Genomic DNA, 24,284 nt, shown 5'->3' with positions numbered 1-24,284 from the left:
TGAACCTGCTAAGCACCCCATTACTTAACTCTTTGAACTTAAGTTTACTCCTCTGTGAAGTAGAGATAATAATAATTAAACTGGATAGCACACATGCCTGGCACATGGATATATCTCAATATGTTTTAGTTATCCTCTGATCTCATTTCCTAATTCTTTCCCTTTTTTCTTCTGGGAAAATGATTTATTGCATGTGAAGGAATTTTGTAGATAAATACTGCAGAAACGTTACTGCTCCCATTACGTGACTTTCATGGTATAATTTCTCCCTTCAACACATGTTTTCTAATATAATATTTTAAATATATTTTTTAAATTTTTATTTATTTTTTAATTTCTTTTCAGTGTTCCAGAATTCATTGTTTATGCAGCACACCCAGTGCTCTGTGCAATATGTGCCCTCCATAATACCCACCACCAGGCTCACCCAACTCCCAAACCCCTTCCCCTCCAAAACCCTCAATTAGTTCCTCAGAGTCCACAGTCTCTCATGGTTCATCTCCCCCTCCAATTTCCCCCAACTCCCTTCTCCTCTCCATCTCCCAATGTCCTCCATGTTATTCCTTATGCTCCACAAGTAAGTGAAATCACATGATAATTGACTCTCTCTGTTTGACTTATTTCACTCAGCATAATCTCTTCCAGTCCTGTCCATGTTGATATAAAAGTTGGTTATTCATCCTTTCTGATGGAGGCATAATATTCCATTGCATATATGGACCATATCTTCTTTATCCATTCGTCTGTTGAAAGGCATCTTGGTTCTTTCCACAGTTTGGCGACTATGGCCATTGCTGCTATGAACATTGTGGTACAGATGGCCCTTATTTTCACTACATCTGTATTTTGGGGGTAAATACCCAGTAGTGCAATTGCAGGGTCATAGGGTAGTTCTATATTTAATTTCTGAAGGAATCTCCACTCTGTTTTCCAAAGTGACTGCACCAACTTGCATTCTCACCAGCAGTGGGAATTTCTCCACATCCTCTCCAACACTTGTTGTTCACTGTCTTGTTAATTTTGGCCATTCTAACTGGTGTAAGGTGGTATTTCAATGTGGTTTTGATTTGAATCTCCCTGATGGTTAGTGATGATGAACATTTTTTCATGTGTCTGTTAGCCATTTGTATGTCTTCTTTGGAGAAGTGTCTGTTCATGTTTTCTGCCCATTTTTTGACATGATTATCTGTTTTGTGTGTGTTGAGTTTGAGAAGTTCTTTATAGATCCTGGATATCAGCCTTTTGTCTGTACTGTCACTTGCAAATATTTTCTCCCATTCCGTGGGTTGCCTCTTTGTTTTCTTGACTGTTTCCTTTGCTGTGCAGAAGCTTTTGATCTTGATGAAGTCCCAAAAGTTTATTTTCACTTTTGTTTCCTTTACCTTTGGAGACATATCTTGAAAGAATTTGCTGTGGCTGATGTCGAAGAGGTTACTGCCTATGTTCTCCTCTGGGATTCTGATGGATTCCTGCCTCACACCAAGTTCTTTTATCCATTTTGAGATTATCTTTTTGTATGGTATAAGAGAATGGTCGAGTTTCATTCTTCTACACATAGCTGTCCAATTTCCCTAGCACCATTTATTGAAGAGACTTTTTTCCACTGTATATTTTTTCCATTATTACATATAATGATGGCCAAACGTCCTGAGCCTTAGTTTGCCTATCTTTAAGATGGGAATAGAAATACATATTAAATATTATAAACATTCAATAAAGTCACATTTGTTAAGTATCAACAGAGTACTTGACACACAGTAGGGGCTCAGTCAATGGCAGTTCTTTTTATTATTTTATAACCTTTTATAGGCTTATGCGCATTTCACTAGCTGCTCTCTTTACGTCTTAGTTACCTGTACTCCTTATCCTCTGCCTTCCAGTCAAAAATATTATCAGGGGATAACAAAAACTAGGATACTATGATGCATTGAAGATAGTTTGGAGTGCTCTTATTAAATTATAACACAAGGGACGAGAAATTTTTAGTTTTCTGGGTCCAGTACACAAAGTAGACTGTTTATGTAAGCATCCACTGATGAATGGTTCTAATGTTCATAGGTGCTATGCCCTTTCCTAAAGGCAACAAACATGCAAACAAAGAACTGTTGCTATTCTCCTATTCTCTGAGACTCTGAATGCTCTAACACTCATAATCTTGTGTGAATTTATATGCAAACTGGGTAATATTTACCATTCCTATCTTACAATGAGTCAGCAGACCCTGTTATCAAAGAGTAGGGAAGGCTCAGCATTCCAACGCTCAGATGCCAGTCAGGGTCCCAGGCTCCATATGTCAGGGATTGGAACATCTGCTCAAAACCCTGCCAGATGTTCTTTCTAGCAGGTGTCTCTACCACCTCTATTTGTAAGTGACTGTGAAGCTACAGGTGTCTGTGAATCAAACCTGAACAGCAAAAGAGGAAGAAAGAAAGCTGCACTGCAACCCTCAGCTTAGAGGTGCTTGGTTTCTTCCATCACCACTCAAACCCCTGCCTAAGTTCTTTGCAGACACCTTGCACAGCAATTGGGCTTGAGTGGATAAACACGGAACTGGAACTCGACCATTAGCCAGTTAGGATCAATAGCTCCCCATCGCATGCTGCAGGGAGCACATGGGTCTAGGGAGATGATAGAGAGAAAGGAGACCCACTAACAAGATACTAATACAGCTTAATTGGAACAAATGACTATTACTAAACTTTATAACTTGCATCTATTTAACATCATTTTCAGTCCAACTTCTGCCTCGCTGCCAGAAGAATCTTCCACAAGTATCCCCTCATATCTGAGTACATCCTTACACAAATAGCTTCAATTATGCTACATGGTTTCTCAAATAAAGCCTAAATTCTGAAATCCAGCATTTACCCATCTGTTGCAAACCCACACATCTGGACTTATCTTGGCTCCTCTTCTTTACAAACCCTTGTACTTCAGCCATACTAAACCACATGCCACTTGGGGTCTTGCACAATACTACCTCTACCAGCCTGGTCATTTGCTTGTGATGTTCCTGCTGCAAATATTGCCTTTCCATCTCCCCCACCACCCTATAAGTCTAAGTCTCACTTGTTTCTCACTGTCTAGCTCCTGTGCTGTCTATTTCATGATATTGTCCCTGAGCTTCCCAGTCAGAATTTATTCCTCCCTCCTCTAAGCTTTCACAACATCCTTCAAGGTCTTGTGTTTTGTTTGCTCCCAAACTATAAGGTAAGTCTTTTAAAAAAGGATTTTATGTACTTATTTGAGAGAGAAAGAAAGAGGGAGAGACAGGCATGAGTGGTGAGTAGAGGGCAAGGGAGAAGCAGACTCTCTGTTGAGCAGGGATCCCAACATGGGGCTTGCTCCCAGGACCGAAGATCATGACTTGAGTCGAAGGCAGATGCTCAACTGACTGAGCCACCCAGGCGCCCCTATTGTACGCCTTCAAAAGCACAGCTTTATATCCTATCTAGATTAGTGGTTTACATTAATGGGAACTATAAATATTAAACCAATGAGTGGGTACTTTCCTCTCTACTATTCCATTGCCATCAACATCCATGAGTTTATGTATCAATCAGGCACTTTTTTATCATCCCCATTTTCCAATGGGTGAAACTGAGATTCAGAAGTTTTAAGTGATTGGTCTAAGGCTTATACAGATAGATAGTGATGGAATTAAGAAGACAACCTGAAAAAACTCCATAGCTGAGTTCTTTTACTCAGCATCAAAATGAAAATTGTGCCACGTGTAATCAAAAGTGACAGAGGTCTGCTGGGAATGGAGTGGCCTGAATTGGTAGGAGAAGTAAGCAGGAAAGAGCTTCACAGAGAAGGTTGCTTTTGAACAATGTGGTAATAGAATGAAAGGAATGGATTAACACAAAGGAGGGAAGTGGACATTTCAGGCGTAGTGACAAAAGTGGAAATGAGCATATTGTAGTATCCAGATGGAAAGTAGTGTTCATTATGATATCCTCATGGCCCAGCCCAGTGCTGGCACAGAGTAGGTACTCAGTGTATGTTAATTGGGGAAGGGAAAAGAGGGAGGAAATTTTGGAGCAGGAAAATTGCATCTAGCTGAATGAGAAAGCACAGTGATTGCCAGCTCAGTCGTAGAAACACACCAGGTTGTCATTGCATCTTTGTTGTATTGAAGAGTTCTCACTCCCATGCAAAAAAGGAAGCATGTGTTCCACTGCAACAAGGGACGGAGTCATCTAGGGTCATCATCATTGCTGTTCTCATCTTTGTTCTGTAGTATGATTATCAGTAGTAAACATTGCCTGATTTTGTCAGGTAAGACTCCAGTGAGCAAGCCTAAGAGAAATCTATTTTGTTTACATTTGACCCACTCTCCTCAGCTCATTTCCTTGAAGATCCTGATGGCTTTGAGCATAACACTGTTAACTTTGGTGTGAGAGGAAAAGTATGGCATAGAGAACAAAAACTTTGGGTTCTTGTTATAGCTGTGCCACTGAGACTGTGTGCCTTGAGTGAGTCATGTGGTTGCCATGTCATGTAGCTTTAGCTTCCCAGTTGTCAGATAGGGACCACAGGACTTCCTTACTTTATGGAATGTGAGGCTCAGATTAGAAAAGAGATATGAAGTACTTCAAAGTATGAAATGACACATGATGTTGGCAGCAAGAATTCATCCTTGTCTCAGAAAAAATAATCAAAAAAGCCTGTCCTCCAAGTCTTGCCTCTTGCAAACATCATTACAGAATGAAGAAAATTAGGATCTCATCTTGGTGCCTGAAAAGGAAACCAAAACCAAGGAGAGGAGGTGGGTCCTCAACATACCCAGTAAATTTATGATGCCACAGAAAACACCCATGATCTTCTAAAAGCCCACCGGTGAAGTGCTGCCTGGGAGCCACCCACTGAGATCTCTGGTTCAGCTCTCACACCGACCTGGGCTGACTTACCTTGCTTCTTTCTTTTGTGTGTTTGTTTCTTAGGAAATGATCAAGAATGGGATAACTCAGCCCTTTTTCCTTCTACTTCGGTCAAACTGCAGTCTGAGGTGTATTTAAGCTGCAGAGTCCATCGAGTGATCAGAACCAGAATAAATAAACTCCACTTGTCTTTGTTCTTTGCTTTTCTGTCCCGCTCATGCCAGCCTCCCAGTGAAATGCAGCCCATAAAATTGCTTATTTGCACTAGTTTTCCCATTAATAATCAGTAATTTTAGTTTACTAGTTTAGCCACTACCCTATGGCTCTCCATCCCTCAGGAACACTCTGGCCAGAAATCTAAAAGCATGTACTGCAGTCTGAGAAATTCTTACTCGGTTGTTATCTTGGAGCTCTTGGAAGCAGCATGCTCAGAGGGCTGATAGCGTCAGAATGGGAAATACCTGTTCCAGAAGGGACCAGCCAAGCAATCTCAGTTGGTTTTATCGCTGCCATATCCACGAATCAGGTACTTGGAAAAAACATGCTGACAGGATCAGACTGAGGAAGCTGTGATGCCATCTGGGGTCAGGAAGAGATTCTTGTCCAAATGCCAACTACGGGGGCTGAGGCAGTGTGGTGCTCTGCTGGCATGAGTCTGGAAAAACCCAGGAGGTACTGGGGAAAGCAAAGAGAAGAGCTGACCAGAATGTCATTGGGGAGAACTGGGGACTTGGGTGACAATGAAGAAGACACTGAGGCTTGGACCTTCTGCATTGGACATTTTGAAAAAATGTTTTATTTTGGAAATATTCAAACATACACAAACAGAGTGACTGGTAGTATAATGAATCCCCATGTACTCATCACTCGGACTCAACAATTATCAACTCAAACCAATATGGTTTCATCCATACCGCTATACATTCCTGTCCTCTAACACTCAACCTCACTGGGTTTTAGTGAAACAAATCCTAGACATCGTATCATTGCATACCTAAATACTTCAGAAAGTATCTTCAAAAAGGGGAGACTCTTTTTAAAAATGCAACTATAGAATAATTATTATACCTAAAATCACAATCATTCTATTACACCAATAAATATCTAGTATTCAAATTTTTCCCAGTTGCCCCTTAACAGCTTTTAATATTTTGATCAGTTTGAGATAGAATTTAAGAAAAAATAAAAAAAAGAAGGAAGGAGATAAAGAAGAAGAAAGAGGGGAAAAATGAATCAACATACATTTGCTGAATGTCAATGATATGCCACACCCTGTGTTGAGTTCTAGAGCACTGTGACCTCATTTTAGGAGATGAAAAATCAAAGTGCAGAAAAGTTAAGTCATTTTTCCAAAGCCAGTCTACCAGTAAGTTTAAAGATATATTTACAACTCAGATCTGCATGGTCCAAAGCCTGTCTCTTTGTACTACATTGCATCTTAAATAACCAACTTATGGGGCACCTGGGTGGCTCAGTGGGTTAAAGCCTCTGCCTTTAGCTCAGATCATGATCCCAGGGTCCTGGGATCAAGCCCCGCATCGGGCTCTCTGCTCGGTGGGGAGCCTGCTTCCTCCTCTCTCTCTGCCTTCTTCGCCCTCTCTCTCTGCCTGCTTCTTTGCCTACTTGTGATCTCTATCTGTCAGATAAATAAATAAAATCTTAAAAAAAAATAACCAACTTATATACCAGGGACTCTTGAAAAAAAGGAAAAGAAAAGGAGTAGAGAGGAGTAAAATCTCCTGTCAGATTGGATAAAAGAGAGTTGGGAGGTAGGGACAACTATATAGTAGATGTTACCAATCTTAAAGAAGGCCTCAAGGGGTGGATGTAGATTTTACAGGTTGTGCAAAATCTCTCAGGCCTAGAGATTTTCCAAGTCTATTTATCAATTGAAACTGTTACATGTTGGTAGTAAAGCCTTCTGGTCTCCAGAGAAAAGATGTTCTAGATGTCCAAAAACACTTAAGCCCTTTTGCAGAGAGAACCCTTCCCACCAACAATAGCAGACCCAAGAAGTGATGGATGAAGAAGAAGTGCCAAAAGAAAAGGAAATCCCAGCAAAAATATGCAAAAGAGACACTATGTTATTACAATAAGGTAAACTCAAAGACCCAAAGAGCTCAGATAATCTCAGAATGTAGGCTGATTTTGTCTATTTGTTCAAATAGACACTTATTTTCAGACTCTTTAAAATGCCATTTTTGAGCAGCAACCTTAGTGACAAAGCTCAATGAAATTTGAGCTTAAGACAATGTCAGGGGTTTCCTCCATTACCCATAGCTATTAAAAACAATCTCATAGCCTCTTAGGAAGATTTCCTTTTGATCAAATTGAGGTTCAACCATTGATTTCCAAAGAATTAGATTACTAGAATCATTAGGTTGTAATGAAATTCCAGGGGCATCCTGCCCATTCCCATTCTTCCTGCAGGAGAAGACTGATAGTAATATTTTATATATATATATATATATATGCACATATATAATATATGTATATGATATATATACACACATATATATTATACATACATCATTTATACACACACACACAGACACACATAGAAGGAATTACAGAATCATAGAAAAGCTTAACTACCATCTGTGAAGGAGATTCCACCAAATGTTTGTGTAAGAATATTCATTTCCAGGAAATTCTTCCATCTATCTTGCCTGCATTCCATTGTTGTAATTTAAGTCAGTATTCTAGATTTGCAAGCACATTTAATAAATTTTACATAAGCACTTTACCAACATTTAGTCAGAGTACTGGGATAAAATCATGATATGATAGAGTCCAAATCTATATCATATGATATATGATACACATCACTTTCAATCAAGAAATAATGGTGTGAGTCCACTGATAACTGGTTTTCTATCAGGTTTAATGTGGTGATGAATATATCTATTTGTATCTATTTTTTCCTTTATTCTTTCCTCCCTTTGTTGCTCCCTCTCCGTTCTTTCAATGACATTTATTAACCACACATATTAGAAGGTCACATTCAAAATCAGAGACCTTTTTATTTATCTCTTATTTATTTGTTTTCCTTCCTCCTCTGAGAGAGATCTTCTCTACAGAATTGATTTTCAGGAGCAGTAACCTTACTGAAGGGACATTTAAAAATTCATTTACTCTGTTCTTTGGGCAATAGAGAAGAGATGGTGATTAGTTCCAGTTCCTATAGCACGTTAAGTTATTTGAACTAACCCTTCCATTAAACAGAATAAAAAATTGGCTACAATTAAAAAAGTGTCATAAAAAAATTACTGACAAGATAAATAATCACCACCAGGAAACCTCTAAGGGAAAGTGAGAAACACAGAGATAAGCTGAGCTCCAAAGCTGCTTTGACATATTCTTGATCCCGGGCTTCAAGTTTGGCAGACATAAGGGGTGAAGGGGAAGGAGTCAAGAACTTAGTCTCACTCCAGGTGGGAGGTCTGTCTAGCAAGGAACCCTTCCCTCTATTTAACTAAGACCCAATTTAATAGGATATGACATCAGAGTAAGAAGAGCTAGAAGTAAGCCGAGCCACAAGTCCAACCCCAAGGAAAGTGGCATAGATGCCAGAGTGGGAAGAGGAACAGAGGTGAGGGAAACAAACGATACCTGAGAAATTGTGGATACAAGACGACCTTGCCAGGTATTTGAGGCTGGCATTGATACTGTCTAGGTGGTCTAGATGAATCTGAAATAGTGAGTTTGGTTGAAGTGGATCTTAGATGGTAGTGCTCCCAGAAGGATGCCCACTCTCACCACTCTTGTTCAACATAGTATTAGAAGTCCTAGCATCAGCAATCAGACAACAAAGAGATATAAAAGGTATCCAAATTGGCAATGAAGAAGTTAAACTCTCTCTCTTCACAGATGACATGATTCTCTATATGGAAAACCCAAAAGACTCCACCCCCAAGCTACTAGAACTCATACAGCAATTCAGCAACGTGGCAGGATACAAAGTCAATGTACAGAAATCAGTGGCTTTCTTATACACTAACAATGAAAACACAGGAAGGGAAATTAGAGAATTGATTCCATTTACTATAGCACCAAGAACCATAATATACCTAGGAATAAACCTAACCAAAGAGGTAAAGGATCTGTACTCGAGGAACTACAGAACACTCATGAAAGAAATTGAAGAAGACGCAAAAAGATGGAAGACCATTCCATGCTCTTGGATAGGAAGAATAAACATTGTTAAAATGTCTATACTGCCTAGAGCAATCTATACTTTTAATGCCATTCTGATGAAAATTCCATCGGTATTTTTCAAAGATCTGGAGCAAATAATCCTAAAATTTGTATGGAACCAGAAGAGACCCCGAATTGTTAAGGAAATGTTGAAAAACAAAAATAAAACTGGAGGCATCACGTTACCTGATTTCAAGCTTTACTACAAAGCTGTGATCCCCAAGACAGCATGGTACTCGCATAAAAACAGACACATAGACCAGTGGAACAGAGTAGAGAGCCCAGGTATGGACCCTCAACTCTATGGTCAAATAATCTTCGACAAAACAGGAAAAAATATACAGTGGAAAAAAGACAGTCTCTTCAATAAATGATGCTGAGAAAACTGGACAGCTATATGTAGAAGAATGAAACTCGACCATTCTCTTACACCATTCACAAAGATAAACTCAAAATGGATAAAAGACCTCAACGTGAGACAGGAATCCATCAGAATCCTAGAGGAGAATATAGGCAGTAATCTCTTCGATATCAGCTACAGCAACTTTTTTCAAGATATGTCTCCAAAGGCAAAGGAAACAAAAGTGAAAATGAACTTTTGGGACTGCATCAAAATCAGATCCTGGAAAAACAAACAAAAATACTTTCTGGGTGAAGTTACACTTTATCCTAGGCCTCAGAGGTTCCCCCCACTCCCAACTGTCTTTTGTAAGGCTAGTGAACAGTGCACAGTAAAACACAATTAGACACAAAAAAGGTACAAAGTAATATGAATAAAAATCAGCAGAAAAATGACTGACAATAGGAACTGACCCACAAAGATTATAGACATTAGAATTATTTGACACAGATTATAAAAGAACTATGCCCTATTTTGGTTAAAAAATATAAAAGCATGCAATTGCCTGTAAGTGGCTAAAGTTATTTAAAAAGTAATTTAGCAGGTTGGAAGGAACTAGTAAAACTCCTAAAATCAAAAACCATAATCATTAGAAATAAAACTAAATAGGTGGTATTTACAACAGAGAGGTAGGATGTGGGATTTACTCAGATAAAGGGGGAAACTGTAAGACACTAATTACTAAGTACTAAATTACTAAGATAAAGGGAGAAAATGGATTAAAATAAATTTAAATTGTATCAGAGAAAGACAAAAAGGTGGAAAATGTGGAAAAGAAATTTAAAGAATAGAGTTCCAGAAGGAGCAGGGTATGAAAGGGTAATAATATCTGAAGAGAAAAAGGCCAATGAAGGACATTAGTTCACATAATGAAAATACCTAATAATAACTTACACAAAGTGAATGAACAAATATAAATCCACACCTGGACTCACCAGAGGGAAATTTCAGAGAGTTAAACACAAAGAAAAAATTATAAATATCAAAAGAAAAAAAAGACATATTACCTTTATTATTTTTTTTTAGATTTTATTTTTTGTTTCAAATTTTTATTTAAATTCTAATTAGTTAACATACAGTATAATATTGGTTTCATGAGTAAAATTTAGTGATTCACCACTTACAATGGGCTAAATGGGTGATGGGTATCAAGTAGGGAACTTATTCTGATGAAGACATATTACCTTTAAAGAAACAACAATAAGACCAACATAGGACTTGTCAGCAAACACAATAAGCACCAAAAACAAACAAACAAACAAATAAATAAATGGAAAGCCAAAAGAAAATAACTGGTAACCTGGAATACATTCAGTAACAGGAGTAAAGACATTTTCTAACAGAAACGTTAAGTTCAATGACAGAGGACCTGTACTAACGAAGGTATGTCAGTAAGAAGAAAAATGACTTTAATGGAAAGTACAAGATGCAAAAAGGAATGAAGAACAGAAATTAATATTAAAAAAAAAAAGAAATTAATGAAAAAGAAAGGATACATACATAGAGTGGATTAACAAATGTAAAATTGGTTCTTTGGAAGGTCTAACAAAATTGACAAATCTGATGAGCAATTGGTCAAAAGAGAAAGAGGGGGATAATAAACAATATTTGGAATAAAAAGGGTTTAATTTGAATTCACCATAATTAAAAACACAAGAAGTAGATACCATTCACAAATTCAGTCCAACAAATTTGAAAATCTAGATTTCTTAGTGTATATATAAATATTCTATAAACCAATTCAAGAGGAATAAGCACCATGAGTAATCCTATTACCTTATAGTAGTTATCAAATTAGTAGTTTAAATGTTTCCCTGAAGAAAACACCAGGTTTAGCTGATTTTGCCAATGAAACACCAAAATTTAATAAAATATTTTCCATCTCAAAACTATTCATAATACACCCATACAAAAGAATAAAGACTCCCTAACCATCATATGAGGCTGGCATAACCTTGATATCTAAGCCTGCCAAGGACAAGTATGGGAAAGGAAAACTATAAGCCAATCTTATTTAATTTATAAATATAGATTAAAAATTCTAACTAATATAATAGCACAGCAAAACTAACAAATGTAGGTTTATCTAAAGAATACCAGGGTTATTTTTTTTTTAAGATTTTATTTATTTATTTGAAACAGAGAGAGAGAGATCACAAGTAGGCAGAGAGGCAGGCAGAGAGAAAGGAGGAAGTAAGGCTCCCTGCTGAGCAGAGAGCCCAATGCAGGGCTCGATCCCAGGACCCTGGGATCAAGACCTGAGCCGAAGGCAGAGGCTTTAACCCATTGAGCTACTCAGTCACCCGAAGAATGCTAGGGTTCTTTAACAATAAAAATTAGATATAGATAAAATCCAACATCCATTCATTATAGAAATATTAAGAAACTAAATTAGAAAACTAATATTAGGAGTTTCTTTAACCCGATAAGGAATAATATACATATAAAGAGTAATGCATATATGTAACAAAGTATAATCTTCATGTTTTTATATATTTTTATATATGCACACCCAGATTATGCATATAATTATACATATATACAAAATATATACTCTAAAAGATTATACAAGGGTATATATGTACTCTAAAACAAAAATTACATATATAATCATACATATATGGATATTGGGCTTTATGGACTAATGTTAAAATCAATTCCAATCACCACTTCTAGTCACTATACTGGAAACCTAGATAGCATGATAAATCAAGAAAAAGAAATAATGATATAAGGATAGCACAGAAATAACTAAAACTGTTCTTATTTGCAAATGCTGTATTTCCAACCTGGAAAACTCAAATGAGAATTCAGCAAGTTTGCTGAGTACAGACCAACATAAAAAATCAATTGTTTTTCTCTACTCCAGCAATATTTAGAAATTGTTTGTTTAAAAATTTTATCATTAGGAATAGCATAAAAAGCTAAGTAGTTACAAATGAATCCAATAATGTTATTGAGGACTTTTGTGATGAAAATTATACAACTGTAATTGAAAGATGTTAATGAAAACCTAAATAAGTGGAGATGTTTACTTGTGTATGGATGAATAATCAAAATGTCCATTTCCCCAAAATTGATCTTTAGATTCAAAGCAAACAAGTCTTACAGTTCTGTTTTTGTTTAGCTTTGTTATGTTTTGATGGCATTTGACATAATGTGTATGAAGAAGAAAAAGTCCAAGAAAATCTGAGACACTACTGAAAAAGAAAAGAGGTCAAGAATGGATATGAATCTATAGTTATTAAATAATATTGTACAATTGGACAAAGTATAGAAAAATAAACCATAAAGCAGTCCTACAGAAGAGGAGCCCAGAAACAGTCCATAGTATATTTACATTTGATGCATAACAGAGTTTTAAAGTAGCACAGTGGGAGAAAATAAGGTCTTTTCAATAAAGATTGGTTGGACAATGTAATATCCATATGCATAAAAATGAGATTGAATCTCTATTTCACATCATAAACAAAATTCATTACAGATAAAGCAAAGATTCAGATGTGAAAATTTAAAATTATAAAACTTCTTGAAGGTAATTTAAGATACTTTAAGATATTTTTTTTGGATCTTGGATAGGAAAGTTTTCTAAACAATTAAGAACTACAATTTTGTTATGCTCCACAAATGGTAGTAAGAAAAATATTCATTTTCTAAAAAATGAATAAGTATTCATTTTTAAAATTCTTTTTAAAATTTAGAATTTCTATCTATAGAATGTAGTGTAAGAAAAGTAAAATTAAGCTACAAGCTGAGAGAAGAAATTTATAGCAATAGAACTAGATTAATATCCAGCATAAAGAAAGAATTCCAAATCAATATACAATGGTATAGCTGAAACTAAAAAGGGGCAAAGACTTGCAGTTATTCACTAAGAAAAGGGTCAATATGGAAAGATTTTCAACTCTATTAATAATTAAAGAAATAAAAATTAAAATACAATGATATATCTTACCTCACACCCAATAAAATAACTACTATAAAAACAAAACAAAAGAAAACCAAAACAGAAAATAACAAATTTTAGTAAGAATGTGGAAAAATTAGAACGCTTGTGCATTGTTGGTGGGACTATAAAATAGTACAAGCAAGTAGTATGTGGTTCATTTAAAAATTAAAAATTGAGTTATCATATAAACCAGCAATTCAACTTCTGGGTATATCTCCAAAAGAATTGAAAGAGGGGTCCAAGGAGATATTTGTATAGTCATGTTTATAACAGCATTATTCACAATGGCCCCAAAGTGGAAGCAATCCAAGTGTCCATCAAATGAATATATAAGCAAGATATTGTATATAAAAAAGGAAATTCTGACACATACTACAATATGAATGAAGGACATTATGCTAAGTAAAATAAGCCAGTCCCAAAAAGACAAATGGTATATGATTCCATTTCTATGAAGCACCTAGTATAACCAATTCATACAGAGAGTACAGTGATTGCCACGGGCTAGAAGAATCAGGAGTTATTGCTTAATAAATACAGAGCTTCAGTTTTGCAAGATAAAATGAGTTCTGGAAAGCTGAAAATAGTGCTATCCTATGACCCAGCAATTGCACTACTGGTTATTTACACTAAAGATACAAATGCAGTGGTCTGAAGGGACACCTGCACCCGAATGTTTATAGCAGCAATGTCCACAATAGCCAAACTATGGAAAGGACCTAGATGTCCATCAACAGATGAATAGATAAAGAAGATGTGGTATATATACCCAATGGAATACTATGCAGCCATCAAAAGAAATGAAATCTTGTCATTTGCAATGACACGGATGGAACTAGAGGTTATTATGCTGAGCAAAATAAGTCAATCAGAGAAAGACAATTATCCTATGATCTCCCTGATATGAGGAATTTGAGAGGCAGAGTGAGGGATCTGGGGGGTAGGGAAGGAAATAATGAAACAAGATGGGATTGGGAGGGAGACAAACCATAAGAGACTCTTAACCTCACAAAATAAACTGAGGGTTGCTGGGGGGAGAGGAGGTACGGAGAGGGTGGTTGAGTTACAGACAATGGGGAGGGTATGATATGGTGATACCTCTTTGAGAGATTTTACTTCCTTCGGATATACACCAGAAGTGGAATTTATGGATTATTTGGTAGTTGTATTTTTAATTTTTTAAGGAAACTCCATGCTGTTTTCTATAATGGCTGCACCAATTTACATTCCCACCAACAGTGCACCAGGGATCCCTTTCACCCATATCTTTGCCAACACTTGTAATCTGTGTGTGTGTGTGTGTGTGTGTGTGTGTGTGTGAATAGCCATTCTAACTGGTGTGAGATGTTATCTCATTGTGATTTGGATTTGCTTTCCTCTGACGATTAGTGATATTGAGCAACTTTTGTGTACTTGTTCACCATTTGTATGTTTTCTTTAGAAAAATATATATTCATATGCCCATTTTAAAATTGGATTATTTGTGTTTTTTTGCTATTGACTTATATGAGTTCCTTATATATTTTGGATATTAACCCCTTATCAGATCTAAGATCTACAGACCTCTTCTCCCACACCATAGGCCACCTTTTCATTTTGTTAATTGTTTCTTTTGCTGTACAAAAGCTTTTTAGTTTGACATAGTCCTACTTGTTTACTTTTGCTACTGTTGTTTGCGCTTTTTGTGCCGTGATCAAGAAATCATTGCCAAGACCAATGTCAAGGGGCTTTCCCCCTACGTTTTCTCCTAGGAGTTTTACAGGTTTAGGTTTTATATTTAAGTCTTCAATCCATTTTGAATTTTTGTGAGTGTGTAAGGTAAGTTTCATTTCATCCTTTTGCATGTGGTTACCCAGTTTTCCCAGCACCATTAACTGTAGAAACTATCTTTCCCCATTGAGTATTCTTTGCTTCTTTATCCAGTATTAGTTGGCTGCATATGTGTGGGCTTTTTTCTGGTTCCATTGGTCTCTACGTCTGTTTTTATATCAGTACAGAACTGTTTTAATTACTCTAACTCTGTAGTAGAGTTTGAAATCGGGAAGTGATTTCAAGCCTCCGGGTTTGTTTTTTCTCAAGATTGTTTTAGCAGTTTGGGGTCTTTTGTAGTTCCACAGGAATTTTAGATTTTTTTTCTGTAAAATGTCACTGGAATTTTGATATGGATAAAGAAGATGTGGTATATATGTACAACAGAATATCTTCCAGCCATAAAAAAGAATTAAATCTTGCCATTTGCAATGACATGTACAGAGCTGGAGAGTATAATCCCAAGTGAAATAAGTCAGTCAGAGAAAGATAAATACTATATGATTTCACTTATATGTGTGATTTAATACACGAAACAAATGAGCAAAAGAAAATATAGAGAGAGACAAACCAAGAAACAAACTCTTAACTCTGGAGAACAAACTGATGGTTACCAGAGGGGAGGTTGGAGGGTGAAATAGGTGAATGGGGATTAAGGAGGGCACTGGTCATGATGAGTACTGGGAGGTGTATAAAATTGTTGAATTACTGTATTATGTACCTGAAACTAATAGAACACTGTATGTTAACTCTGCTGGAATTAAACTTAGAAAAATTAACTACAAAAAAAAAAAAAGAAATACAACCGATTTTTGTATGTTGATTTTGTAAACTGCAAATTTACTGAATTTGTTTATTAGTTCTAACAATTTTTTGTACAGTCTTAGGGTTTTTAATATATAAGATCATGACATCTGCAAACAGATATTTTTACTTCTTCCTTTCTGATTTGGATGTCTTTTATTTTTCTTGCCTGATTGCTCTAACTAAGACTCCTAGTGCTATGTTGAATAGGAGTAGTGATAGAAGATATGGAGTAGACCATCTTAACTTTCTGCTAGTTATTCCTGGTCTCGAAACATTTCTGGCATCTGAGTCTGAGGGCGTCATGGGTCAAAGTCTGAATAAGGGCTGGGACATGAACTCTAAGGGGTGATGGTATTGGTCAGTAAAGGTGCCTTTAGAAACGGAGTCATAGTCCTATGGCTCATTGCTCTGAAGTGAAGAAGTGGTAACTGGACACTTCTCAGAGAGTAAAGGCAGATGGGAGCATAACAGCTCAGAAAGAATAAACAGATATGACTCAATTAGTTAGTTACTGAAATAGATGAGTTGCATAATCTATGAGGCTGCCAAGAGAAAAGATTTTTCCTAGGAACAACAGGTAAGGCTGCTCCCTACAGTGCTGAGAAGATGCTAAGACTTTGGAGAAATGCAGATTTACATGAATACCACACTATGCTCAGTTATTTGCAAAATTATTTGCCCAATGCATAAGCTTCTTTGCAGTGGCTTTGAAGATGAAATTCATTTGTCCAAGAAATGGTATTTAATTCTGTTTTGCTGCAGTCCATAAAATATTTACACTGTTATTCTACATATACACATTACTTATATCCAGCTGCATTTCTCTCTGATGCACTTTAAATAAGAGATTTGGACTCCTGACAGTATCATCCAAGCCAACTGTTAGAGGAAAGAATCACAGAATCATCACAGCTTACAATGCCTTCAGGATGTCAAACAGCCAATCTTCTGTCTTCGGGCAAGATAGAATCCAAATTAGCTCAAATGAAGAGGCATGTCTTCTAAAGTTGAAAAATCCAGGAAGATAGAATAAATGATCAATCTTTCTTTTTTAAATTTTAATTTCAACATAGTTAACATACAATATTATATTAGTTACAGGTGTACAATATGGTGCTTCAACAATCCTGTACATTACTCAGTGCTCATTATGAAAAGTGTACTTTTAATCTCCTTCACCTGTTTCACCCATCCCCCTCACTTGCCTCTCCTCTGGTAACAATCAGTTTGCTCTCTAGAGCTGAGTCTGGTTTTTGGTTTTCTCTTCTTCTCTTCTACCCCCTCATCTCTTGCTCATTTGCTTTGTTTCTTAAATTCCACATATGAGTGAAATCATATGATATTTGTCTTACTCTGGCTGACTTATTTCACTTAACATTATATGCACTAGATCCATCTATGTTGTTGCAAATGACAAGCTTTCATCCTTTTTTATGGCTGAATAATATCCCACTGTATATAGGCCACATCTTTATCCATTCATCTACTGTTGGACACTTAGGCTGCTTCCACAAATTGGCTATTATAAATAATGCTGCAATAAACATAGGGGTGCACATATTCCTTTGAATTATTGTCTTCATATTCTTTGGGTAAATACTCTGTAGTACAATTACTGGATCATATGTTAATTCTATTTTTAATTTTTGTAGGAAACTCCATCCTGTTTTCCACAAACAGGTGGAATGCACAGCTGGCATTCCTACCAACTGTGTGGAACCATTCCTTTGCCTCCAATTCCTGGCCAATACTTGCTTCTTGAGTTTTTTGATTTTAGACATTCTGACAGATGTGAGGTGACCTCTCACTGTGGTTTTGATTTGCATTTCCCCGATGCCGACTGATGTTGAGCAGTTGAGCATCTTTTCATGTGTCTGTTGGCCCTTCGTATGTCTTCTTGGGAGAAATATCTGTTCATATGACCAATCTTCATATGACCAATTATTCAGAAAGTTCTGAATTAACCATTCTCCTCCGTAATTAGTGTGTTTCTTAGATGTGGTATTTAAAGAGAAAATCCCAAAGCTAATGACGGTAGACCTAAGCTCAAAATGTATGAAGGTGAATTAGCAGCAATTCAAAACAGTGTGGTGCAAGGGGAAAATAATTAAGCTGGGAGTTTGAGCTTGTGTTTGCTGCTTTGGTCCACCACTGTCCATGTGAACATGGATAAGTCAAGACCACATGAATTCTTCCTACTCAGTGTTCTTATTAAATTAAGATAATAAATACCGGACGCCTGGGTGGCTCAGTTGGTTAAGCAGCTGCCTTCGGCTCAGGTCATGATCCCAGCGTCCTGGGATCGAGTCCCACATCGGGCTCCTTGCTCAGCAGGGAGCCTGCTTCTCCCTCTGCCTCTGCCTGCCATTCTGTCTGCCTGTGCTCGCTCTCTCCCCCCCTATCTCTCTGATAAATAAATAAAATCTTTAAAAAAAAAAGATAATAAATACCTACCTTCCTTACCTTCAAGGATTTGTCTGAGGATTAAAAAATGTGTATAAGACAGAATTTTGAAAAGTATTTAGTACAAAGATAAAGATTTAAAACAGTTCATTACCATGTGTTGGATGGTAACTGCTGTCAAGGACTCGCCTTCTTTTACTATATCACTGAAAACTGCAATTAGCTCTTAATTTCCTTCTGAGCCTAAAAACAATTGATAGAGTATTGGTGACATTTAATTCAAGGGTGAATTATTGAGTGGATAGGATTTTTTTTCCTTTTCTTTCTTTCTTTCTTTCTTTCTTTCTTTTTTTTTTTTTTTTTTTTTTTTTTGAGTAGGTAGGATTTTCACAGTCCTCTCCTTGGTCTTTCATTTCTTCATTACCCTCTTGCTTATTTTGTGATTCCACTGCTCATTAGCATCTCCACTTGAGTGTGCTTCTGCCAGTGTGACCTATCCACTGTCTCCTGAAACAGGACATTCCCATATCTGCCTCTTTGCTCTTGCCTTCCTTCTGTTGTAAATTGTACCCTACTCTTCTGCTTTGAGGATCCTTTGAAGACCATGGCTCCTGCAAAGCTGCTCAGCTGGCTGTCTTGATCAACTCCTGTCTTTCCCCATCCTAAACACCTGATAGAATATGTTAGATTTCACCACTCACTTGACTGCCTTCGGAGGCTGTCATTTTACATTCATATAAGTCTTGTCTCCTACAAAGAAGATTATACATTCATTGAGAATATGCACAACGCATTTTTTCTTGCTTTTTCCATGGTAAAAAGACACATGCCTAGTAAGTATTCAGTACTGCAAAGAGTTAATTGATATGAGAGATAGAAGGAAGAAAAGTGCAAATCATTCAGAATTTTTTTCTTATGAGAAGGAGCAAAACTGGTTTGGAAATTCCATTTTCAATCTTTCTATGATGTCCCTATCCCTATGCTGGATAATTGAGCATAGTACTCATCTGTGCCTTAATGCAGTATGTGGGTAAATTGTATGTCACTTAATCAATGAGAGAGTTGAGAGTAGCATGTTAGAAGTTTCCATTGCGTGAAGTCAGAGCAACAGTATTTTGCTTGTATATCACTGGAATTTTTAAAAATTGTATAGTATTCATTAAAACACTGCATTCATATTGGAAAACATTACAGTTACTACAATGCAGGCTAGGTCCTTGCTGCCTATCACTACCAGCAACAGCTACCTATCAATAGGAGAGGTGTTCAGAAACCTAATACTCTGATATAAGTTTAAAAACGTGTCTTTTAATACAGACATGACACCTCATTTATGACTGATTTGTTATGTATAACAGTGTAAAAGGCCATTGTGCTAGGGTGGCTGAAAAAGATACCAGAAACAATGAATTAGGGTGCTTAAGGGGCTAAGTTTAAGAGACTGTGTTTTTGCTAATGTTCTCAACCCAAGGACACGTACCTGAATTGTGAATGAAAGATAATCACATGCATGCAGGTGTATATGTATGCACATAATGGCTCTATTTACTTATATTTTACTTCAATGACAGGAAAAATTTAGGTAGTTTGAAATGTGTATACACTCCAGAAGTATAAAATAAATTTTGTAGGGAAATGAAGGCAAAACACACACACACACACACACACACACACACACACACACACACCGACAGTCCTATTTGGTTGCTGAAGGAAGGCTACAAATGTAGCTCTAAGTTTTGCCTGAAGACAATAAAGCAAGTTAATCAACTGTAAGAATCACAATGCAGTGTGTAAGAGACTCCTAAGTCTGATACTGAAAATAAGATTTTTGGGGACCCTTATAAAAGAAGACCATATAGTATGGTGAATGAGACCCTTCATAAGGTTCTGACAATAGCTACCATACAGAATTTATAGGATTTTTTTCTGATCATGTTCCTCATTGTAAGCTAAAGGAATAAAAGCAATTATATGAAGGATACGAACCACACTGCCCTTTAGAGACCTCCCTGAGGGCCTAAACTGACTCAAGTATAGAAGCTCTAAAGTGATATTGACCAATGGAACTTCCTGCAATGGTAGAAATGTTCTGTATCTGCATTTTCCAGTATGGTAATCACCAGCCACAGGTGGCTATTTAGCACTGAACGTTTGGCCATGGACTGAAGAACTGAACCTTAACTATTATTTTAATTCATTTAAATATAGAAGCCACATGTGGTTAGTGGCTATCATGTTGGGAGAGTGAGGCTCTAAAAAAAAAGGTCTGTATTTTATATCTTTACAACTGTGTTTCATGAATATTAAGTTTTGTGGCTGCAATTTGGTAAGTTATAGGATTAAAAGAATGTTTATAGCAGGGGAAATTTTACCTCTGAAAGTATTTTTGGGTCTGCTGCAACACAGAGAAAAGGCAACAGAGGCCTTAAAGCTCTCTGCCATCAGGCAGATGCAGTCTTATCACAGAATGTTTTGAGAAGTGAACATTCCCAGTATACGTATTTTTGGTTAGAAATTATAATTTTTGTTCTGATGCTCTAAGCTATTTGTACCTTCTAGACAAACACATCATTTTAACAACTTTTTTTTGGTACCATCAATACTGCCAACCTCCTTTTCTATTTAACATCCAAGATGCTGAAGCTTTTTTGAAGAAAACTCACAGAAACAAACAAATTGTCATTTCTTCAAATTCCTGGTTTCTGACCTCAATGGGGCCTCAATGCTTTCTTGTGACTCAGCTATAGGTGCACTTTTCAATCCTTCATCCTTCCTCATCTCATCTCTGGGGAGAAGGGACCTTTTCCAAAATAGCACATTTGGTTCAATATGGGAGGTGATCACCATTAGTAAGACAGAAGTTGGCTTTTCTTGAGGTGACCTTTCTGAAGAAAGGCCTCACCATTGTCCTGTTGGGCTACACATAAACATAGGTTCAGACACAAAAGACAAAATAGAAGAAATGCAAGATGGGTCCTGAAAGGAGGCCAGAAGAATAAACAAGAAGGACAGGAACAACCAGGGGAAAAGTAAATTCTGAGATTCCAATTGAGGAGTCTGACTAAATTGAAAGTTATCTAATGGGCAATGATTAAGAAATATATTACCTCAGTCAGGATTCTGATTATATTTATAATTGACCATAAGAAGATTGGGTATCTACAGTGTTAGACGCTGGCACCTTCTAGAAGACATGTGACAAAATGTGAGGGTCCCATATGTTTTCCTAATATACTCTTCTTTGTGACTTTTACCTTCAAGGTCTCCTGTTATATGTCCATTAGTAATTAATTAGTAATTAATATTTTTTACTTCACTGAGAACTAGAAAACTTCGGATGGAATATCCCTGAATTTGCTGAATTTACTCTCCCATCACAGATGCAGTAATGCATTTCCATCAGTCCTCCCCTCTTCCCACTCCATCACAATGAAAAGGAGTCCTTTACTCCCCCTTAAGGTTACGTTTTCTAGCTATACCCTGCATTGCCCTACTCATCATTCCTAGGAATCTTGCTCTATTAATTACCCCATTTCTAGCCTAGATCTTCAATCTTGTTCTTCCTTATAGTTTTTCCACTTGTCAACTTCAGCATTTAATCATACTCAAATCTCTCCCATATTAAAGACAAAAGAAGTTTCCTCAATCTCGCAGTCCCCCTTATCTGTTAACCTCTATTTCTTCTTGCTTTCTAGTTCCAAGATTCTTCAACAAATGCTTACTTGTCCTAACATCACTTGCCCACTCCATTCATTTCTTGACTACTACAATCTGGCATCTGTTTCCACTACTCCCTTGAAACTGCTTTTTTAAGACAACCAATGACCTACATCTCGTTATATTGCTTATATTAACTGACCTTCCTGAATTGTTCCCTTCTCTTTCTGAAGTGCGTTTGTCTTCCAGATGCCCAAGTCAAGACACATGAGAGCCACCCTTAGCTCTCTTTATTACCTCCTTAGCAGGCAGTCCTCTCTTACCCTTTTCACCAGCACTCTAGAATTTCCCTCCACATAGTTTGGGTGAGATGAACCACATCCCAGGGAAGAGCCCTGATTTCTTTCACCCAGTCAGTACATCCCAATTTCCTGGCTGCAGTGATTGGTTCAGAGATGAGTAAACAATACCAATCAGGACAAGCAGGGTCACTAAAGTTTAATTCGAAAACTCTTATTTGAGCCATTGGAGAATTGGACTTATTTCCTACAAGACACAAAGTATACACTCTATGGAGTTTCTGGTAGCCATGCTTGAGAGTAGAGACTGCATTCATAAAAGGAAATGGAGAAATGGAGAAAGAAAAAAAAAAATACATCCTGGCCATAGATGCTGAGTGATGGATATAGACTTTCCTGAAGTTCCAGATCTGTTTACAACATTCTCAGTTTTCTTAGCCAGTGAATTCTCTTTTTAAATGTAAGCCATTTGGGTTTAAGTTTTTACTTCTATTATCAGAAGGAGTTATAATTAACATGAGCCCCTGTATCTAAATCATATCTCCAAATATTTTCCATAATATTTTGCAAGTCTCTTTAAAATCCTTAATGAGAGATCCTTTAATGAGATTTAATGAAAAAGCTCAACTCAAACTAATTTATAATAAGAAAACTATTGAATTTCATAATAGAGAGTTCCATGGTAGAAAGGCTTCATGGCTGATCGATTCAGCAGCTCAATGATGCCACCAGGATCTGGGTTCTTTTTCTCCTTCTGCTATGACATCTTCAGTGTTGGCTTAATCTTTCAGGCCAGTAACAGGGTGGATAAAACAATGACTGATCCAGACATGACAGTAAGAGTATGAACAGAAAGTATTTCTACAGTTCTTTCTTATCACTGAGAAAGTCTTTCCCTGAAGCCCTCACATCTCCTTGGCTAGGATTGGGTCATGGGCCAATTTCTCATGAGAGAGCCTGAAACAGTTGGTGTCTCTTCGGGCACATGACTATGGGTAAGAGAATCCCATTAAAGAGAACAAAGAAGATTGGAAGCTCAGAAGGAAACCAGTAGGGTCCACTACAATGAGTACTTCATGACCTGGCTCCTGCCAGCCAACTTCTCTGCCTTCATCTTTTGCCACCCACCTCTTTATACTTGACCTTCCGTGCAGATTTCTGGTGCTTTTTCTTTGTGTGTTACTTCCTCTTCAGTAATTTGTCTCATAGCTTTCAGCTCAGCCTCACTAGACTGCAGTCTCTGTTTCCTCAACTCAGGGAGCTCATCAGGTTCTTCTTGGGCTCCATCTTCTTGCAGAGCTTCTGGAAAGTATTTCCAGGCAACAAGGTAAGATAGTCATAAAACTCACCTCATAAGATAATCAGTTCCATCTTGCCTACTCCCCAGTGCTGCCTCTTGTATTTTATCCAGTTTTTATTTTTTACATCAAAAATAAAAAATATTTTTATTTATTTTATTTTATTTTCATTTTGTTATTGTAGATTTTATTTTTTGTTAGTTATTTATGGTGATAGGAAATGTCTAGCACCAGCTATTCTGCTGTGGTTGAAAACTGAAGTAGGCTGTAAGGCTTCCCAATGGTAGGCATTGCATTTGTTCTTTTTTCTTATTCTTGAGTTTCTAGGGGCTGCTCTGCCTTCAGTGAATGTTTATTAAAAATCTGTCTAATGCACCTTTCTGGTGGATTTCTCTTGAAGTTGGCATTTCATTGAACTTTATGCCAGACACTACTGATCAGTACTCAATTTAAACTTTATCCTCACAACAGCCTATCATATAGACACTGCATTTTACAAATAAGGAGACAAAAATGTGAAATGATTGGAGTGACTTGTCTAAGATTTGAATGATTGAATTAGAAGTCATCTCTGACTTA

The 24,284-nt window shown here is 36.9% G+C and overlaps 1 long non-coding RNA gene across 1 annotated transcript; it reads right to left on the bottom strand.

The window, feature by feature from the left end:
* Window positions 1–1,373: 1,373 nt before the first annotated feature.
* Window positions 1,374–23,706, bottom strand: LOC132020819 (uncharacterized). The gene is made up of 3 exons (XR_009405098.1): window positions 23,536–23,706; window positions 5,345–5,558; window positions 1,374–1,667 (listed from the first exon to the last, which is right to left on the bottom strand). It is a non-coding gene; the product is annotated as an uncharacterized LOC132020819 (long non-coding RNA).
* Between the last annotated feature and the right edge of the window lie 578 nt (window positions 23,707–24,284).

The sequence above is a fragment of the Mustela nigripes genome, chromosome 6 (assembly GCF_022355385.1).
Source record: "Mustela nigripes isolate SB6536 chromosome 6, MUSNIG.SB6536, whole genome shotgun sequence".
Classification (NCBI taxonomy): domain Eukaryota; kingdom Metazoa; phylum Chordata; class Mammalia; order Carnivora; family Mustelidae; genus Mustela; species Mustela nigripes.
This window is presented reverse-complemented; position numbering and strand designations above follow the sequence as displayed.